The sequence below is a fragment of the Myodes glareolus genome, chromosome 9, assembly GCF_982192425.1.
Source record: "Myodes glareolus chromosome 9, mMyoGla1.1, whole genome shotgun sequence".
Lineage (NCBI taxonomy): Eukaryota > Metazoa > Chordata > Mammalia > Rodentia > Cricetidae > Myodes > Myodes glareolus.
This window is the reverse complement of record NC_142034.1, coordinates 27,340,334-27,360,569: the sequence shown is the minus strand read 5'-3', so window position 1 is coordinate 27,360,569 and position 20,236 is coordinate 27,340,334. Positions and strand designations below refer to the sequence as shown.

The following is a 20,236-nucleotide window of genomic DNA, read 5'->3' as shown; positions in this document are numbered from 1 at the left end:
AACCCGGTCCCTGGCTCTTATCCTCCTTTATTCCGGCCTCGCACCTCGGCGTGATCTTCCGCGCACCGCACGCGACCCCCTCCGAGTTCCCGCCTCTTCCCACTCTGGCCCCGCCTTCCGCTCAAATTCCGGGGCTCTGGAACCGCCTCGCGACGCTTGCGCACTAGGGAAGGTAGGCGGGGTCTTGAAGAAGGAGGAGCTGGAGGGCCTTGAGCGGGGCGGGGCTGGGCGGGGCAGAACGGGGCGGGGCGAGGCGGGGCGGGGCGGGAAGCCGGGGGAGGAGGCCGCGCGGGGTGGGGCCCGGCGGGTACGCGCTCGCTGCGTCGACGTGCTGACGACAGGACGCCCGGGCCGGTGTGTGTCGGTGTGTATGTGTGTGTATGTGTGTGTATATGTGTGTGTTTGTGTGTGTGTGCGCGCTCCGAGAGTGTGTATTTGTGTATCGGCGGTCCCGCAGGTCCCGGATGTTGCGGGCAGTATGAGGCGAGCGCAGGGGGACAGGGACCAGCAGCTGTCGCCGCCGTTCTCAGGTGAGTGTGTGTGTGTCAAGAGTCGAGGAAGGGGGTTGGCCTGTCGGGGTGCGGGGGTTTTCCTTGAGAAGTGACTGACCCCCCCTCCCACAAACACACACTTCCCCTCATGTATTATTCTCTACCCCATTTTCTACACCCTGGTTTCATGGCCTGAGGAAGCCAGAGCCTAGTCAGCCGTCTGTTCTTCCTACCTCAAGCATTCAGGAAACACAAACGCGCCCCCTGCCTCCAGCCTCCCTCACCATCATATCCCAACCCCATCCCCCTTGCCAAATAGTGAGCTGTCGCCTGCGGCGAGATGGAGGACTGCGCATGCTCGAATGTGAAGGAGCTCGGGGTGCCTGGTCGCTGCCTCAGGACGCATGCGCATTGCTGTGTTGCAGGGACCTGCGGGATAAAGAGCCCCTTGACCACGCGCCCGCCTTCTTCCCAGGCAGTGCTAGACTTGCCACCCAATAGTGAGCTTGTCGCTTCGATCCGAGAGGGAGAATTTAAATTATGCGAGGGATTTAAGGACAAAGCACTATTCGCATCTGGTGTTGCCCTAGAGACTCCCAGGCTACCAACGCCTCCGAGAGCCAACGTGTCCCACGCTGACCCTCCTTTTGAAACTGAGTGCAACTTCTAGTTCTAGAATTACTTTACTTCCCTTTCCACCACTCCGGTCGTCATGCTGAACCCTTACTACAAACTTTCCCTAAATTTAGGAGTAAGTCCAACTCATTTATTCTGGCAGGGGACTTTTTTTTTTTAATAGTCTTATTATGAAGGACTAAGGACCATAAAAAAGAAACCACGGTAGGAATTCCTTTTTAGTAAAATCCAGAGTTGCCTTTAGAGAGTTAGGCAAGGAAGGGGAAAGTGTCACACACAGTTTAAGGCTTAGGGTAACAACAAAACCAGAACGGAAATGAAGAGCTCAGGAGCTTCATCTCAGTTGTCTGACCTAGTTGGTTCTTTGCTGGGGAGGGGGGAAGGGGGGGGCAGAGTTCTTCCATAGTCTTTCAGTTTAGCTGTACGTAGCTGATGTTCTGTGGCCATATGAAAACAGAGGCAACCTGAAACAATTGAACAGCTTGCCCAGAAGTATTAATTTTAAATAAAGAGAGTGATAATTCTTTCATATGGGCAAATCCCCCCCCCCCCCAAAATTAAACTGACGAACTTTACATAAATATTTCAGTGACTTAGGATTTGGAGTTTCAGTCTACGGAGTATACTTAATTCTTTAGTTTGCTGCTATATTGTCACTCTTAGAAACTTTGTCTTACCTCTCTCTACCATAGGGGTGGAGAGGTTTGTTTCCGTTTTGAGACAATCAGTCTCATATAGCCAGGACGAGTCTGGACTGCCTATGCAGACCAGGTTGGTCTCTACTGGAGTTACAGGTATCTGCTTGCCTCTGCCTCTCAGGTGTTAGGTGTACACCACCACATCTGGTCACAAAGATAAACTCTTTACTAGCAAAAGGTTTACTGAATTGTATGGAAATGAATAGCTAAATTGTTGTTAGGTGGGAAGAATGGAAAAGGGAGGGGCATTTTCTGTTTTTCGGTTGGCTGGCTAACCTAATGTCTCAGCTAGACTCCTGGGAGTGGGCCCTAAAACAGCCTTATTTTGAAATTCCCTTTCCTTTGTGTTCATTCTTGGGTATTCTCACAAGACTTATTTGGTTGCCTTGTTAACTTTAGGACCTTAGGTTCCTGGACTTTAAAGTATGTATACACTTTTCACTTCCTCATTTAACACTGGCCTTTATGTGGCTCAGGTGTCTATTGTGCTGTTTCCGGTTGCCATGTTGCACTTGGAGCCAAGGGATTTGGGAATTGGGGGGAACATATGTCATCTGTGTTGGAAAAGAGCTGGCTACTCTGCGCCCCCCCCCCCCCCAATAGTATAAATTACTGTGCTCACTCCACATTGAACATTAGGATAGTTGGTGTCCTTTCCGTATTTTGGTGACTATACCTTTTAAAAGAGTTATTACAGTGGCTAGTTTGGTAGTTGGAAATAATGTGGCCTACCTCCATACTTAGACCAGGCTCTAGTAGAATCTAGAAGTGAAACTATTGAGGTAATGCTTGTCTTTCTTCTAAGTAGGCTTTCTTCATCTAGGATGCTTTGTTCTTATCTGAAAACATTTCATTTCTAAATTCACTTAAGCCTTATTTAAATTTTTGATGGTACAAAAGAATGGACCGCTTTTAGGATTAAGATAAGTTGTTAATTCATATTGGCACAGAAATTTGTTTAAAAAATAAAAGGTAATACAAACAAACGTGAAAAAAAATTCAAAAGGTACACAGTGAGAATGAAAAACCTTCTGTCATTCTCCTCCTGCCCATCAAGTTACCCAAGGCAACATCGTCTCCTTCCAGAACCCATACATTACAAATACATATATCTACTTATTCTCTGGTATCTGTTTTTCACAAATGGTGAGACACTATATCCAATTTTTACTTTTTCACTCAATTTGTCTTGGTGATCATATAGTGTCTGTAGTATCTTTTTAAAAAAGTAGCAAAGGTTGCATTATATATGGTAGATCATCATTTAGCCAGTTCTTTCTTAACAGTAGGTTTACAGAGCCTCAGTTCATTTTTTATGTATACTTAGGTGTCTATTGGATTAATTTATTTTTGTGAATGTGCCAGATCAATGGATGTATGCATCTTTAATGTTGGCAATATTGCTGAATCATTTTCCACAGTGGTTTATGAATTTATATTATTGCCAACAGCTCATCTGCCTGTTTCCTAACCAACACTATCATACTTTAAAAATAAATTTTAGTGTTTTCTCTGAGATTTTAAGTTCATTATATAGTTTCCTAAGTTTCATTACATTGAGGAACTGTGGATACATTCTGTTACTGTTCTGTATGTTAAGGGTGTTAAAGGATATGCCTCAATCAAAGAACAATGCTATTAGAGTAAAGTCATATGCCTGGAGAACAGTAAGCCCATGGCAGTACTAGGAAGGTGTATAGACTTGTATTTCAGTTTCTTCCTTTTCACTCATATTCTAGTTTCTTTCCGTGGAACTCCAAAAGCTTATGTGACATATCGTCTGATGTCCTTTTGGTAGCTATGACTGAAAGTACGTTACTTGCTTTTTGTTGTGTTGAAAAGGTAACTCAATTGTTAAGGTACTGTCTATTATCTCCACCAGAATGTTGGTCTTAGCAGTCTTCTGATTGCAGAATACCTTACTGTGAGCTGTAAGGAAATGAAAAGGCTGGGTATGTTGGAGTACACCTTTAATCCCAGTACTCAGGAGGCAGAGGCAGGCAGACCAGGCTGATCTACATAGTTAGTTCTAGGCCTGCTTGAACTTCATAGTGAGAGTCTCACCCCAACAACGCCACCCCCCCTCCCCCCAAAATGAATGAATGAAAAGATTTCTGCGCTTAAAGGATATTTTGATCTTTGGAAAATCTGATGTACTAAATATATGAAATAATAAGAGTTAAAAAGTAAAATATAGGCCTTTAATCCCAACACTTGGAAGACAGAGAGAGGTGGATCTCTGTGAGTTCAAGGCCAGCTCTGGTCTACAAGAGCTAGTTCCAGGACAGGCTTCAAAGCTACGGGGAAACCCTTTCTCAGAAAACAACAAACAAACAAACAAAACAAATGCTTGCATGCTTTTGGGGCGATATGGGTACATGCTTTTAATCCCAGCACTCGGGAGGCAGAGGCAGGAGGATCTCTGTGAGTTTGAGGCCAACCTGGTCTATAAGAGCTGGCTCCAGGACAGGCTCCAAAGCTGCAGAGAAACCCTGTCTCGAAAAACCAAAAAAAAAAAAAAAAAAAAGGAAAGAAAGTAAAATATAAATAGTATGCTTGTGTTCTGTACTGAGAAGACCTGCAAAGGAGGGATCAACAGTTGAAGGAAAGTTTGTTTTGAGGGGTTTCTGAAAAAAGTGTATGTTGAGATTTAAGTTTTTTTCCAACTGTTGAAATGAAAGTTTAAAGAGATAGAAAAGTAGAAAGGATGGTATACTTATTACCTTCTGTCCATCACTGTGATTGTTCACATTTTTATTGTATTTTATTTTATTTTTTAATTTTGTTTTTTCAGACAGGGCTTTTCTGTGTAGCCTGGCTGTCCTGAAACTCACCATGTAGACCAGGCTGGCCTCGAACCTGGAGATCTGCCTGCCTCTGCCTCCCAAGTGCTGGGATTAAAGGCATGAGCCACCACTGCCCAGTGTATTTTAAAGTTTATATGTGATATATTTTATGATGTATAACATACAAACTTTTATATATTGCAGATATATTTCAACCCTTATATGTATCTCCTTGAAATACATTGTTTTACTCGCTTATTCTTTTTTTTTTAAAATATTTATTTATTTATTTATTTATTATGTATACAATACTCTGTCTGTGTGTATGTCTGCAGGCCAGAAGAGGGCACCAGACCTCATTACAGATGGTTGTGAGCCACCATGTGGTTGCTGGGAATTGAACTCAGGACCTTTGGAAGAGCAGGCAATGCTCTTAACCACTGAGCCAACTCTCCAGTCCCATTACTCGCTTATTCTTGCAGTATTAGTCACAAGTCAATAATGAGTATTTTTAAATTTTATTTTATATTTTGAGACAGGGTTTCCCTATGTAGTCCTGTGGCTGGACTAGAGTTCACCATATAGACCAGACTCAGATTCATAGGTAATCACCTGCCTCTGCCTCTCAAGTCCTGGAATCAAAGGCAAGTATTACCATACCTGCCATTGTTTGTATTTTTTCCCCCTTCAAACATGTATGTCTCTTTAGTCTCAAAACTATTTGAAGTTACTCAGGATAAGTGGCTTTTGCTTTTTGAAGGGACCAGACCATTTGCGTTCCAAGGTATATCATCTCTTGGAATTTTCTGATTTTTAAAAAATTAAAATTTTTAAAAATATTTTTGGTTTTAATAATTTGTTCTTTTATCAGTATAAGCTGATATTGAGACCTAAAGGCTTGGTTAGATTCCAGCTAAACAATTTTAGGAAGCATAGGACCAGAACCCTCTGTTTATGAGGTGGGGTTTGGTCGTGTGTTTTAAGTGATGAAACCCAGACTCTTCAGTTAAATTTTAATTTTAAAATTAGCAGGTACTCTGGAGAGTGGTCCCACTCTGGCATTGTACTGCTGTTTTTCCAGCAGCCTTTCTCCTAAGATGATGGTTTTTTTACTTTAGTTAATTCAGTAGTTGCAAAATGATTTTAAAATTCTGCAATTCCTTTTGTTTGACTAGTTTTGGTTTTCTACAAAACTTTTCTTTATGGGTTAGTAAATTACAGTTTCTATTAAAAAAAAAAAAGATTGAGATGAACCTTTCTTTCCATTTAATGTTTTCTGAGTAGGGAGGTGGTATAGTAAGTAGAAAGGCCACGGGCAAATGGCAGTCCTGGGGATTTATTAAAGACCTTGGAACATGGGAAACAAGTAAGTACTCTATCTAGGGTTATCCCCATAGCTCAAATAGTCATCTTTACTGGTAGAAAATGAATAGTTTCTTTTTCTTTCTGTTACTGTTGTATTGCATGCATGGATTTTTAATGTGTTCTGTCTTACTAACAGTTACAACATTTTTTTATGGTGCACACGATGTTCCTTCCCTGTTTGACCTCTGGAGTCCTCTCAGCTCAGCATATGAGTGCATCCTTGCTTGGCACAAGAAGTTTCTGACTCTTTTGTATTTTTTTTTTCTGTCCCAGATGTGCAGCCCTCACTTTACCTTTCTTTCTTTTTTTTATTTAAATATTTTGACTTTTATTTTATGTGTGTGGTGTTTTGCTTATATGTATGTCTGTGTACTGCATGAATGCATTGTCCTTGGAGGCTAGGAGAGGGAATTCCCTGAATTGTTATGAATTGTGGTGTGGGTGCTGGGAATTGAACTCAGGTCCTCTGGAAGAGCAGCCAGTATATTTAGCCAACCAAACATCTCTCCGGCCTCCCCCATTACCTTTCTGTAGCTTCCCTTTCCGTAAAGAGGTTGTTCATGTCCTTTGTGGGTCTCTGCAGCTAAATTCTGAAAACAAAGTTGCCTTTATTTAAACTCTGTGTACCTAGTGTTTGACTAACCTCTGTGCTGCTGGCATTGCTAGGATCTAGATTTTAGAACTCACAACTTCTTTGTGTTGAATATTCTTTGTGAAAGATAGTGTTCCAAAGGACACATTGCTATCTTCACATGGATATAAAATTGGCTATAGAAAATACTGGAGTGTTTGTTTTTTGTTTGTTTTTTCCCATAAACAATTTTGTTTATTTGGTTGTTTGTTTTTTTTTTTTTTGTCTGAGGTGAAATATATGAAATGAGGACTGGGATATAGCTCAGTTCTAGAGGGTTTGCCTAGTGTGCAGGAAGGACTGGGTTTGATTCCTGGCATCACATAAACTGAACATCCTACCCCACATCTATGATTCAAGTACTTAGAGGTCGAAGCAGGAGTCTTAGAAGTTTAAGACATCCCTTAGCTACACAGGGAGTTTGTCACACAAATTTTTTGAAGCATGTGGTGTTCTAACATTATATAAAAGAATTTTTTGTGGATATATATATGTACGGATTTGTTTTTCTTTCCTTCTCCTCATTTAAAGCATTTCTTTTAAATTCTCCACATTTACTTCTCTGTAAGAATGTTATATAAGATTCTGCTGTTATAGCATTTTTTTATTATTAGATTTTCATCTTTCAAAAGGAGCAAGACAAATTGTTCTTAATTAAGGAAAATTTTCAGCCAAACCGTGACCTCTGATTCCCAGTTGTCTTAACTCAGAGTCTGGAACATTGCAGCATCCTGTGATACTGTGTACTATAGACTCAGGAAAATGTCTGCTCATTTGAGTGCTTTCTGCAGCTCTGTCACACTAATGAACACACACTAATGTCACAGAAATAAAAGATACAATAGAACCACATTTTGTAGCTGGTCTTAGGGTCTAGATTAAATTCTTGCTTTAGCAACAAAAGTTTAATTAGACTCTTCCCATATGGTGATATTTTGAATATTTTCACTGATTTCAGGTTACTCAAAGCCAGACAATAACAGTATTCTAATACTTATCTGAAATCCATTTTCCAAGTTCTTTTTACCATCTTGTCATATTTACAAAGGTTATTTATTCTCAATTTGGTTTCATAACAATACTGGCTCCACATTAAATTCTGCTTGTGTATTTGAGGAAGCACACCTGTTTCTTGTGTTTGTTTTCAGCATGGTAAAATTACTCTGAAAAGCTGTGTGGACACATTTGCTAATAAATTGGATCCAGTTGCTTTTTTCACTTTCGTAAGGCTCCCATTACAGGAAAATATTTTGAAAGTAGAATTATAAAGGCATGCTTAGACCATAATTCTTATTACTGCAGTCACATTTATTTATTTTTAAGTTATAGTTATTTATTTGAGTGTATATGTAAAGATGTGCATGCATTTTATAGTGCGTGTGGGGAGGTCAGAGTGCAACCTACAAGAGTTAGTTCTCTCTTTCTAACATGTGAGTCACAGTGATGAAACTCCAGTTGTCAGGCTTGGTGGCCACTGCCTTTACCAACTGAGCCATCTCGTAGGTCTGACGGGCACATTTCCAAAGAATGGACCAGCCGTTGCCTAGGTGCTCTCTGTATAGTAAAGTTGGGCATGCAGCTTAGGGAAGCTAGATACAGAGTGGAGCTTCAACATACATAAGTCTTCCTTGATATAGAGACCTTTTTTCCTGACTGTTCCTGAGAAACTGTTGGTGTAGATTTTCCTGCCATCAGCTGCCTTAGAGATACTTGCACAAGTTTTCCAAAAACTTCTAATTTCTCTGTCTGCAGATCTGCTTTTTTATTTTTAAGAAGGAAAATGTACTTGTAATTATTTATTTCCTTAAACTGAGATGTATGTGTCTCTTTACTTGATTTTTTTTTTTTTAATAAAAAGGCAGCCATGTAGAAGTTGGGTATAGTGGTACACACCTGTAGTTCCCGCATTGAAAAGGAAGGTAGAGGCAGCGAGCAGGATTGCCTCAAATTCAAGGCTAGTCTGGTCTACGTATGGAGATTCAGGTTGGACAGGGCTTCATAGTGAGATCCTGTCTTAAAACACAAAAAGTAGGGACTGGAGAGAACTCAGTTGGTAGACTGAATTGGGAACTCTAGCATCCATTAAAAAAACAGCATGGCACCTTGTGCCCATAATCTCCATGCTGGAAGGCATAGACAGGAGGATTCCTGGGGCTTCCCGGCCAGCCAGTCTAGTCAAATTAGTGAACTCCAGGTTCAGTGAAAGACCCTGTCTCAAAAAACAAGTGATTTTTTGTTTGAAGTGATTGAGGAAGATACCTGATGTTGACTTTTGCTTCCACATGCACCCATATTCACTACCCCCAAAATAATAAATAATCTTAAATGTAAAATATTTTAAACATGTAGAGAAGTATAAGGAATAATGCCATTCATATGCTATCACCAAATTATATAAAAATCTTTTTGTGTGTATCTATGTATGTGGAGGCCAAAGGACAACTTTAGGTTGTCCACAAAACACAACCACCTTCTTTGAGACAAGGTCTCTTATTAGCCTGGAGTTTAGCACTTGGTGTAGACTGGTTGGCTGGCAAGCTGCCCAGGGATCCTCTTGTCTCCTTAGCACTGGGATCACAAGCCTGAACCATGTGCCCAGCCCTTTTTTTTTTTTAAAGTCTTTTATTTAAAATATTTATTTATTTGTAGTTTAGGTTTATGAGTGTTTGCCTGCAAGTATGTGTGTGTACCATGTGTTTGATTACCTGGAACAGAAATTGCAGGTTATTGTGGTTGCCATGTGTGTGCTGGACCTAACGCTGGTTCTCTAGAAAAGCAGTTATGTTCTTAACAGCTGAGTCATTTATTTCTCCAACCTGTGCCTGATATTGGTATATTGATTTTCAGAATCTAACTTAGAAATGTTCTGAAAATTGATATACAAACTTATCTTTAAAATGTTGCTTTCAGTTATTTAGTTGTATATATCTAGAGTTAGAATTGCTAGAGCGTACGGTAATTCTATTTTTAATTTTTTCAAGTTCCTTTATTCTGTTTTCCATGGTGCCTGTACCATTTTACATTCCCTTCAACAGTACAAAGGCGTTCCAAGTTCTCAACATCCTTACCAACAATTTTTTTTTCTTCTTGGTAGTGGCATCCTAGCGGGTGTTACCGAATCCTTTTTTAGCTTTATCTTTTACTGAGGCTGAGTTTTGAGTTTTATTTTTAATTTCTTAAAAATGACATTATATGGGGCTGGAGAGATGGCTCAGTGGTTAAGAGCATTGCCTGCTCTTCCAAAGGTCCTGAGTTCAATTCCCGGCAACCACATGGTGGCTCACAACCATCTGTAATGAGGTCTGGTGCCCTCTTCTGGCCTGCAGACATACACACAGACAGAATATTGTATGCATAATAAATAGATAAATAAATAAATAAATAAATAAATATTAAAAAAAAGACATTATGATTTTGTTTATGTGTGTCTGTATGTAGTGAATATTCAGGTGCATTTGAGGCCAGAAGAGGGCATCCGATCCCTTGGAACTGGGTTTACAGGTGGTTTTTGAGCCACATGATGTGGGAACTGAATGCTAGTTCTCTGGAAGAGCAGTATGTGCTCTTAACTGCTGAGCCATCTCTCCAGTCTACAAGGTTTGTTTTTGAGACATAGTTGTACTCTGTAGCCCAGGCTGGCTTGAAACTCATGTCTCCTTCCTTAGTCTCTCAGGTGCTAGATTCTAGACTACAAGTATGAGTCATCATGACCAGCATAAACTTTACAATAATCAGATTTATTTTGTTCTCCTTTTGATGTTTGTTTGAAAGAGAGTTTTGAGCTGGGTGGTAGTGGCGCACGTCTTTTAATCCCAGCACTTGGGAGGCAGAGACAGGTGAATCTTTGTGAGTTCGAGGCCAGCCTGGTCTACAAGAGCTAGTTCCAGGACAGGCTCCCAAGCTACAGAGAAACCCTGTCTCGAAAAACCAAAAACCAAAACAAAACAAAACAAAAAAACAAAGAGAGTCTTGCTGGCAGTATAAATCAGGCTGGCTTCAAACTTGTGATCCTTTTGCTTTAGACTCCCAAGTAGTATGATTGCAGACATATGCCATCACGCCTATTTTTTATTCTCTTTTATATTAGGGAGAAATTAAATTTTGTTTTCTCCTATATGTTTTATAGTTTTGCACCCCCGCCCCACCCCAACAGAGTTTCTCTGTGTAACAGTCCTAGCTGTCCTGGAACTAGCTCTTGTAGACTGGGCTGGCCTCAAACTCACAGAGATCTATCTGTCTCTGCCTCCTGAGTGTGGGGATTAAAGGTGTATGTGTGACTATAGTTTTGCTTTTAACATTTAGGTCTCTGCCTTCGATTTATTTTGATATTTAGTATGGGAAAGATAAAACTACTTTTTTCTATAAGGATGACCCTAAAATATGGATCTAATTTTTCATGAGGTTAACCCAGTTACCCAGCCCCATGTTTTGGATAATCCATCTCTTCCCTACTCTTATTAAAATGTCATCTGTGTTTGTCTGTGTATATGAGGGTTGCCTCTCTATTTTCTTTTCTGTGCCATTGGTGGGTCAGCTTGCCTATCTTGTGCTGTTACTATACTGCTTTCATTATCAGAAACTTATAGTGATTGTTCTTATCTGATAAACAAGGGTTAGTACCTCTTTATGTTCATCAAGCTTCTTGAAAAACCCTGTCTAATTGGTTGATACATTTTAACATAGTCACTTGCTGTTGAAATATGTTCATGACCTTCAAAGGGGGAAAATTAAGCCTTTCTTCCTTATCAAGCAACTGATTACTTGTTCTGAATGAGTTTATAATTCCAATTCCCTTTTTTAGTTTGGTTCGTGTGGCTTTCATTTTTTTATATAGATCAATTATTCACCTGGAAAGTGACCTGTTACGATGGTACAAAGACACCAATAAAACAGTTTTGGTAATGGCATTGCTATTGAACTTGATGGTGTTAAGGACTTCTTCCTTTCTCTCCTCCTCCTCCTCCTCCTCCTCCTCTTCCTCTTTCTCTTCCTCCTCCTCTTACTTCTTCTTCTTTTTGTATTTCTCATTGTTGTTTGAGACATGGTCTCAGTTTTTCTCAGACTGGTTTCTAATTTGTGGCAATCTTCCTGATGCAACCTCCTAAATGTTGGAATTACAAGTGAGTCACCCTGCCCAATAGTAGTGTTAAAATCTTGATCATGAGGAAATGGAACCTATTTAAAACAAAGAGATTACCAAATGATTTTTAGTAACTGTATAGTACAGGAAAAGCTAAACAATTAGGTTTCAGAAAGTGCTGAAACCAAAACTGCTGCTTACAGGGACTTCAGCAGTAAGAACTGGTAGACTCTGGTGCTCTATAAATAAACTTTAGTTTCCATGAGGCTTAATTCAGATTCCTAAGGGAGATCTGATTTGGTCAGGCCAATGCTTGATTTCTCATGGGCCACATATGTGCTCCAGGTTCAACTCCAGTTGTTTATGGGGAAGGGCAAGTTTGGTATAAATAGAAACTTGAGGAATGGCTGGAATTAGAGATAGGTTTTCTTTGAGAAATGATGTATCTTAGGACTTCCTACAATCTTAAAAGTTATTGAGTGCTTTAAAGAGTTTTGTTTTCTTTTTTTAAAATGTGAGTTATATTTATTATTACCAAATTAGAACTTAGAATACATGGCTGGAGAGTTGGCTCAACAGGTGGGGTGCTCACCGCTACCAAGGTGGAAGAAGAGAACTGGTTTCTGTGTGTTGTCCTCTGACCTCCACTTTGCCTGCCACAACACACAGACTCTAAATATTTGTAATAAAAAAGTAAACACCAAGAAAAATATTTTAAGAATTTTTTTTTTTACTTAAAAAAAATAAAGTTAAAGTCTTGTCACTAGGCATGGTGAGGAATGCCTTTAATCCCAGTACTCAGGCAGGTGAATCTCTCTCTCTCTCTTTTTTTTTGTTTTTTTGTTCATTTGTTTGTTTGTTTTCGAGACAGGGTTTCTCTGTAGCTTTGGAGCCTGTCCTAGAACTAGCTCTGTAGACCAGACTGGCCTCACAGAAATCTGCCTGCCTCTGCCTCCCGAGTGCTGGGATTAAAGGCATGCATCACCACCGCCGAGCAGGTGAATCTCTTGAACTTGAGGCCAATCTCATCTATTTGGTGAGTTCTAGGCCAGCCAGGACTATATAGTGAGACCTTGTCTCAAGATAAGCAACTCCTCCATCTCATATTAAATGAAATGATATTTTAATTAATTAATTAATTAATTTTTGAAACAGGGTTTCTCTGCGTAAGCCCAAGTTGTCCTGGAACTCGCTCTATACATCAGACTGGCCTGGAACTCACACTCACACACACACACACACACACACACACACACACACACACACACAGATCTGCCTGCCTCTGCCTCTTGAGTGCTGGGATTAAAGGCGTGTGCCACTACTACCCCACTTTTTTTTTTTTTAGAAATAATATTAAACAAAAACTTGAAAAATGAGTGAGCTTGGCATTTTTTACATTTTTGTAAGTCCCTTAAATGTCTATCTTAATAGAAGACAGCTAAGCTAAATTTTTGTTTCTGGGTCTATATTCTTTGTTTTTATTTGTTTGTTTTTGAAGCAGTCTTTCTACATAGCTGTGGCTATCCTAGAACTATGTAGATCAGAGGTGGAACAGACTGGCCTCAAACTCACAAAGAATCTTTTGCCTCTGCCTCCCTGAGTGCTGGCATTAAAGTGTAAACCATGCCCAACATTCTATATGTGTGTGTGTGTGTGTGTGTGTGTGTGTGTGTGGTAGAGAGAGAGAAACAAAGAGAGAGAAAGAGAGAGAGAGAAAGAGAGAGAGAGAGAGAGAGAGAGAATGAGCACATATGTACTACTATGACTATATAGGGATCAGAGGGTAAGTTTTAGGAGCCATTTCTTGCCTTCCCCCTTGTTTTTGAAGCAGAGCCTCTCTTATTTCTGCAGTGTTGCATGCTTCAGTTTAGCCAGCTTCTGAGCCTCTGCATGATTCTATTGGGAGGTTCTCCCTTGGACTTTTTTGCATATGTTTCAGGGATCAAACTTAAGGTTGTCAGGTCTTCCTGTCAAGTAATTTTACCAACTGAGCCAAGTTTGTGGTCGTCTACTTCTATATTCAATCCAATGTGATAGATAATTTTGATTGAAATAAAGGAAGGAAATGTAGTCTCAAAGGACAGTTAGAAAAGGGCCATTTCAAAAAGTCACATACATTTGATAGTGTAATAAAACCTGACAAACGTTAGTTTCTTTGTAAGTTAGTTTGCACTGTTGATCTGAAATTATATTGATGCAACTGTTATGTTGACATGTGTTGATATGTCTTGCATTTGACTGGATTTTTATTTAAAGAGATAGAATCTTGCTGTGTTGCCCACGCTGGCTCCAGACTCTTCCATTTGAGAGACCCTCCAGTCTTAACTTCCTGAACAGCTGGAGCAGGTGCACACTTGATGGATTTTACCAGGAGTATCAAGCACTGGTCATTTGGAAAATTATTGCCTCATTGAGTTCAGCAGATCTTCTAAATGTCTAAAACATCTCAACATTTTCGAAAACACTTTAGTTATGATCACCACCCTTTTCATGAGAAAAAAAAATCAGTGTTGGGAAGCTGTCAAGCAGCTACAATTATGCAAAATTGTAATTTTTTTCATTAAACACTCAGATTTTATCATTGGCAACAAATACTGTCAGTTGTTTTCCTTAATGTGACAGACTCACTTCATTTTCAAGAAAATGTCTGCTGGATATTTATGTCTGAATACCCAGTTTATTCTTTTTCCAAGAAAAAGTAGTGTTTCATGAAAAAAGAAGCTAGTTGATCTCAAAACCCAGTCACAAGTGCTTTTCCTTGAAACCACTGTGCTCAAGGATACTGAGAAGTGCTTTATGCATCCCTCATGTTTCTGTTCACAGCATATCCATGGTTTTATTACTTTATCAGGAACATTGGCCCACATTTGTAATCCTAGTATTTGGGAGGTGGAGGAAGAGGATCTGAAGTTTAATTGAAAGTCGGTCAGCATGGATTGCATGAGACCCTGTCTCAGAAAACCACAGGAACTCTCCTAGTGCAGTTGCCTTTATTTCTAAATCACCAGTGGACAGTGTCTCGAAGAGTAATATTAATTTAATGCCATTTACCTAGCTTTATACTAGACCTAACAGTTTTTACTCATTATTACTTTACATAATCAGAACAGATGTCAATATATTCATAAAGCTAAACATTTTCTTCCTCCTCCTTTCTTCTTCCTCCTGCTTCCTTCTTGAAATAGTTATAACTTTGAGACCTTTTGAAAGCCTTGCCAGGCACTGACACACCACACTCTGAGAACTGCAACCTTATGAGGAGATACATGTGCTTCATGGTGTAATCTTCCTGGATTGCTAGTGTAGTCACTTTGAGTTGCTTAACATGATATCAAAATGAATGCTGTATTTTAAAAGAGCTTAAAATATTTTAGATTTCTTGATTAGAAATACATTTTAGGAGTTAACATTTTCAAACACCAGACTAAGGGATTGAGCTTTTCAGCTAGACATTCTTTAAAGCATGTAATAATCTTGATATAAACTATTTTAATAATATGTAGTTAATGTAATATAGTATACAATTTTACATTTTTCAAACATTAAAACAATTAGGTACATTCTTATTTATTCTATGTTTGCACGTGTGTGTGTGTGTGTGCAAGGCAGAGGACAGTTCGGGGCAGTTGTCTTCTTTCACTGTGTAGATCCTAGTAATCAAAAAGTGTAGATCTTTGATTAGCAGAGAAGGGAAAGGAAAATTCAGGCAGAAGATGTCAGGAACAAGAATATAGAGATGGAGAAGGGATGGAGAGTATTGGGTTGTAATCCTAGGTCTAGTTTGAGAGCGCCTCTTGAAATCACTGTACACATAAGGTTTAAGAAAATATCTGTTGGAGGTCAAAGAGACAAGCAGGGGCAAAGGCTGTGAGGCACGCTGCTTGTGTCTGGTGTGTTCAAAGACCCAGCAAGGAAGACAACAGAATTCAGTGAGCAAGAGACAAAGTAGAAATAAAGTAAGAGGCTGATGAAGTCTTGTTCTTATAGCTAGGTATTTGTTAGGCTAGCACGCTTAGGGAGCCTTCAAGAGTCCCAATTCCGGGGCTGTACCTGTACCACTAAATAGGAATCTTTGCAGGTGGGATTGTGGCAGAGGAGAGTGAGAGAAGGGACTGTATCTGAGAAGTGTGTCAAAGCAGAATCTATTTAATTATAGATTGAATGTGTGGAGGTTGAGGGAAAGGAAAGTGTCATGAATGATTTCAGGTTTCTGGCTCAAGCAACTGATGGGTAGAGGTGTCACTTACTGAGATGAGGGGGAGAGATAGAGAGGAATGGGAGTATGTGTGGGATTTGGAGGGAAGATTAAAAACCAGGAGTTCAGTTTTAGATATGTCAAATTTGGGATGTGAATGAGGCTAAGTATAACTATGTTAAGTAGGCAGATACATGAGTGGAGCTTCAAATGAAATCAGACCTTAAGGTAATACATTTGTATACCATCTGCTTATTGATGGTCTTTAAAATGTCTAAATGACATTTTACACGATAAATTTGATGGAGAAAGATCTGGGAGTGTGGGAACTAGTTAGCCTTTCACAGTTATCTGAACAAGAAGTGGCACTAGTGTGAATGAGAACTGTGTCAGCTGGATAGAACAGAAAGTAGGTTGGAGATCTGAGGACATCTGGAACTGTATTCAGTGGAAGTGGACAGTGCGCAAGGAATTAACAATAGCTTTGGAATGCTGAGTTTGGGTGACTTGGTGGGTCTATTAGCGGCTATAAACAGCCAGGAGGAGTGGGTTTGGGAAGTGGTTGGCTTAGACTGCTTACCATTTATAAGAAGCATTCCCAGCAGCAGGCATTTTGGATAGTTTTTATACTGGGTTTTGGAAGGACAAATGAAGTTCAAAGCACAATTCTAGAAATTCATTCTCATGAAATAATTTATATAAAATTCATTCACTAAGATTTATAAAAATGGTAACATTTACAGTCAATTTTGATGTGTTAGGCTGTCTGTCATGTGTCCTTGCCTGTTTTTTGTGTAATGTACTATTTCCCTTTGGTCACTTCTTGAGATTTATTGTCTTTATTCCTGTATTTCTAGTATCCCAAGTTAATTCTTCCCTTGTAACTTTTATACTTTTTCCCCTTCATCTTGATTCTTTTTCTCTGATTAAAGGGACAGTGAATACAGACAGAAGAATTCAGAAGTTAGTATATGAGAAGCAGAGAAAGTCCCAAAAGTAAGGTGGGACTAGGGCCAGGAGAGATGGCTCAGTGGTTAAAAGGGCTTGAAACACAGTCATGAGAACTAGAGTTCATATCCCAGTATCTATGCAAGAAGCTAGGCATCCCACAGACACCTGTAACTCCAGCTTTAAGGGATCCAATCCCTCTTCTGGCCTTCACATGTACATAGATGTATAAAACACACATACAAATGTATGCATACATTCAGACACATAAATAAATAAAATGAATCTTTTAAAAATATTGTAGTGCAGGTTAGCATTTAAAATGGAATGGCTATGAAAACTGATGCAGTTGAAACCCTGACAACACAAAGGCATGGTACATGATGGTCTTAGTGTATCCTACTGCTCAAATCTTTTGATCAGAGATGCCAAAGTAGTGGGATGGTTGTGATGGTTAACCTTTGGAATGTAAGTTGTTTTGGTGATGACTTGGCTCATGGTTATCCATCCTGTTACTGCTTATGGAAACCAATTCTGCAGAGGCAAAAAAAGTTCCTTTAATGAAAATGACTCAAATTAATTGAGAAACTTCTGAAAATACTATGACAAAGATAGCTGGGTGTATAGCTCAGTTGGCAGAGTGCTTGCCTGGCATGCCAGAACCTTCAGAGTTGATCCTTAGCACCACATAAATCAGGTGTGGTGATGTAGGCCTATAAATGAGGCATAGGGGCAGGCAGATCAGGCGTTCAAGGGCGTTCTTGGCTACACACTTAAGTTCGAAACCAGTCAGAGCTGCATGAGGGAAAAAAAAAGCTGAGAATTTAATTAAACCAGCTTTGATACACTGTTAGTGATTTCACTGTTAGTGAAAATAGTTCTTTATTAGCTACTTTTGTCACTCCTTAAGTAGTGGTGATAATAGTATATGGAGTAATGAACCCATGCACTAATCCTTAAAGAATTAAAAAACTACTGGGCAGTGGTGGCTCACATTTTTAATCCCAACATTCAGGATGCAGAGACAGGTGGATCTCTGTGAGTTCAAGGCCAGCTTGTTCTACAGAGTGAGTTCCAGTACAACTAGGACTACACAAAGAAACCATGTCTTGAAAAACCAAAACAAAAAGCAAAACCAAAAAACACCCTGTACTTGATTTTTTTCAGAATAAAAGTATTTGGTTTTTCTCATTATAAAATAGTTCATGAAAAAATAAGAGTGGAAAAAAAATTACCCAAGACCTAGCATGAAATTAACAACAGTTGACATTTTTATTTTTCTAAACCATTTGGTTGTTTGTTACTGTAAGTGCAGGTGTGTGAATATGGGCTGTGCATGCCATTGAGGGCATGTAGCGGTTAAAGGACGATTTTGAGGAGTCAGTTGTCATCTTCTACTTTGCTGAGGCAGGGTCTGTCTTGTTTCTGTCTCTCTGTGTACTTCATACTATCTGGTCCATGAACTTTTCAGTGACTTTCCTTCCTCTGCCTTCTTTCTCACAGTAAGAGCAGAAGGAGTAGTAGAGTCACTAGGATTATGTATGACTGTGTTGGGGGTTTGTTCATGAGAATGCAGATATTCGCAGAGGCCAGAGGCACTGAATCCACTGGAGCTTGAGCTATAGGCAGTTGGGAGCAGCCTGACCTGAGTGCTGGGAATCAAACTCAGGTCCTCTGAAATAGCAGTACACACTTGTACCATTGAGCCATCTCTCCAGCCACTTTCTCTTTTTTAGTGACTGAGTTTTTATCCTCTGAGCTATCTCACTAGCCCAACATTTTCTATTATTGGGCATTTTAAAAATGTCCATGTATATGTTTACACACAGACATACATATTTATTTATATATGTGTGTGTATATATTCACATACGTATGTATGTACGTACGTACATACATACTTATTTGGTTTTTTTGAGACTGGGTTTCTCTGTGTAGCCCTGGCTGTCTTGGAATTTACTTTGTAGACAAGATTGGCCTCAAACTCAACAGAGATCTGCCTGCCTCTGCCTCCCAAGTGCTAGGGTTAAAAATGTGTGCCACTATCGCCCAGCTTTGTATTATGTATTTAAATAAAGATATATTTAATATTTACAAAAGTTTACATCCCTAGAACTCATATTTTAAAAAAACTGCACATGGCTGCATATACATCTAACTCCAACACTGGGAAGTGGAGATGAGTGGATCTTGAGAACTCACTAGCCTGTTAGCCTAAGGAAAACAGTGATCTTCAGATTCAGTGAGAGACACTGTCTGAAGGAAAGCAAAGAGTCACAGGGAAAAAAAAAAGACATGGCATCCTCATTTGACTTTTTCATACGCACACACTAGTACCCAGACCCACACACTCAGGTTCATGCACCACAAGAATAACACATGTTTACATGGACAAATAAACCACAAATAATCACAGAAGTCTGTTGTACAGATACATAATACATTAGTGTTCTGTTTAGTTAGGGTGGTTTTGTTGGTTATTTGTTTTTTAAGTTAGTTGGGTTTTGTTTTTGAAACAGGGTCTCATATAGTGTGAACTGGTTTAGAACATGCTGTGTAGCCAATAACAACTTTGAACTTCTGATCCTTTTCTCTAATTCTCAAGTGCTGGGAGTACAAACGTGTACCATCGTATCTGGTTTATGTGGTTCTTAGAATAGAACCCAGGGCTTTGTGCCTGCTAGCCAAGTACTCTTCTAACTGAGCTACATCCCTAGTTCCTGAATATGTAATACTGCATTTAACTAACTCTATTAATCAAAATTTCTTCTCTAGTTTTATCTATAAATTATGCTGCCATGGGCATTCTTGTACACAAATCTTTATATGCTGATCAGATCTTTTGGGATTGATTTTTTTAAAGTGTCATATGTTGTGGAAGTGTGAGCAACAGGACCCATGAATGGCTCAGTAGATTTATAAAGGTGCCTACTGTCAAGGCGGACTGCTGAGCTTTCTCTCCAGCCCCGGTTTTTAAATTTTTTCTTAAGCAGTTATCCTAGGTGTCATTATCTCTATCAAAAGGATACGTGAGAGGCTGAAGAGATGGCTCAGCAGTTAAAAGCACTTGCTGCTCTTGCAAAGGACTGGGTTTTGGTTCCCAGCACTCACATGGCAACTAACAACTGTCCATAACTTTAATTATAGGGGATCTTATACCTTCTGCCCCCTGACATCAAGCACATATGTGGTACATATGTGTGTGTGTGTATACACACAGGCAAACACTCAGATATGTAAAATAAATCTTGAAAATGGGGGTATGAGAGATTTAGGAAAGGTAATCCTAGTTAATTGTCAGCTCCTGAGTTAAATAGCATTTAGTTACGGTAAGAATGGTAGGAATTCAGAGTGAACTGGGACAGCAAGGTAGAACTTGGCCTGATCTAGAAAAGTAATATTCTGA

General features: G+C 39.5%; 1 protein-coding gene across 2 annotated transcripts in view; it reads left to right on the top strand.

Moving 5' to 3' along the window:
• The first annotated feature begins 311 nt into the window (after nt 1-311).
• The window catches only part of Spop (speckle type BTB/POZ protein), an 82,129-nt gene continuing 62,204 nt past the window's right edge, over nt 312-20,236 (top strand). For both annotated transcript variants that reach the window (XM_048446972.3, XM_048446973.3), the window contains exon 1: nt 312-530. The gene's annotated coding sequence lies outside the window, so the exon portion shown is untranslated. The remainder of the gene's footprint in view (nt 531-20,236) is intronic.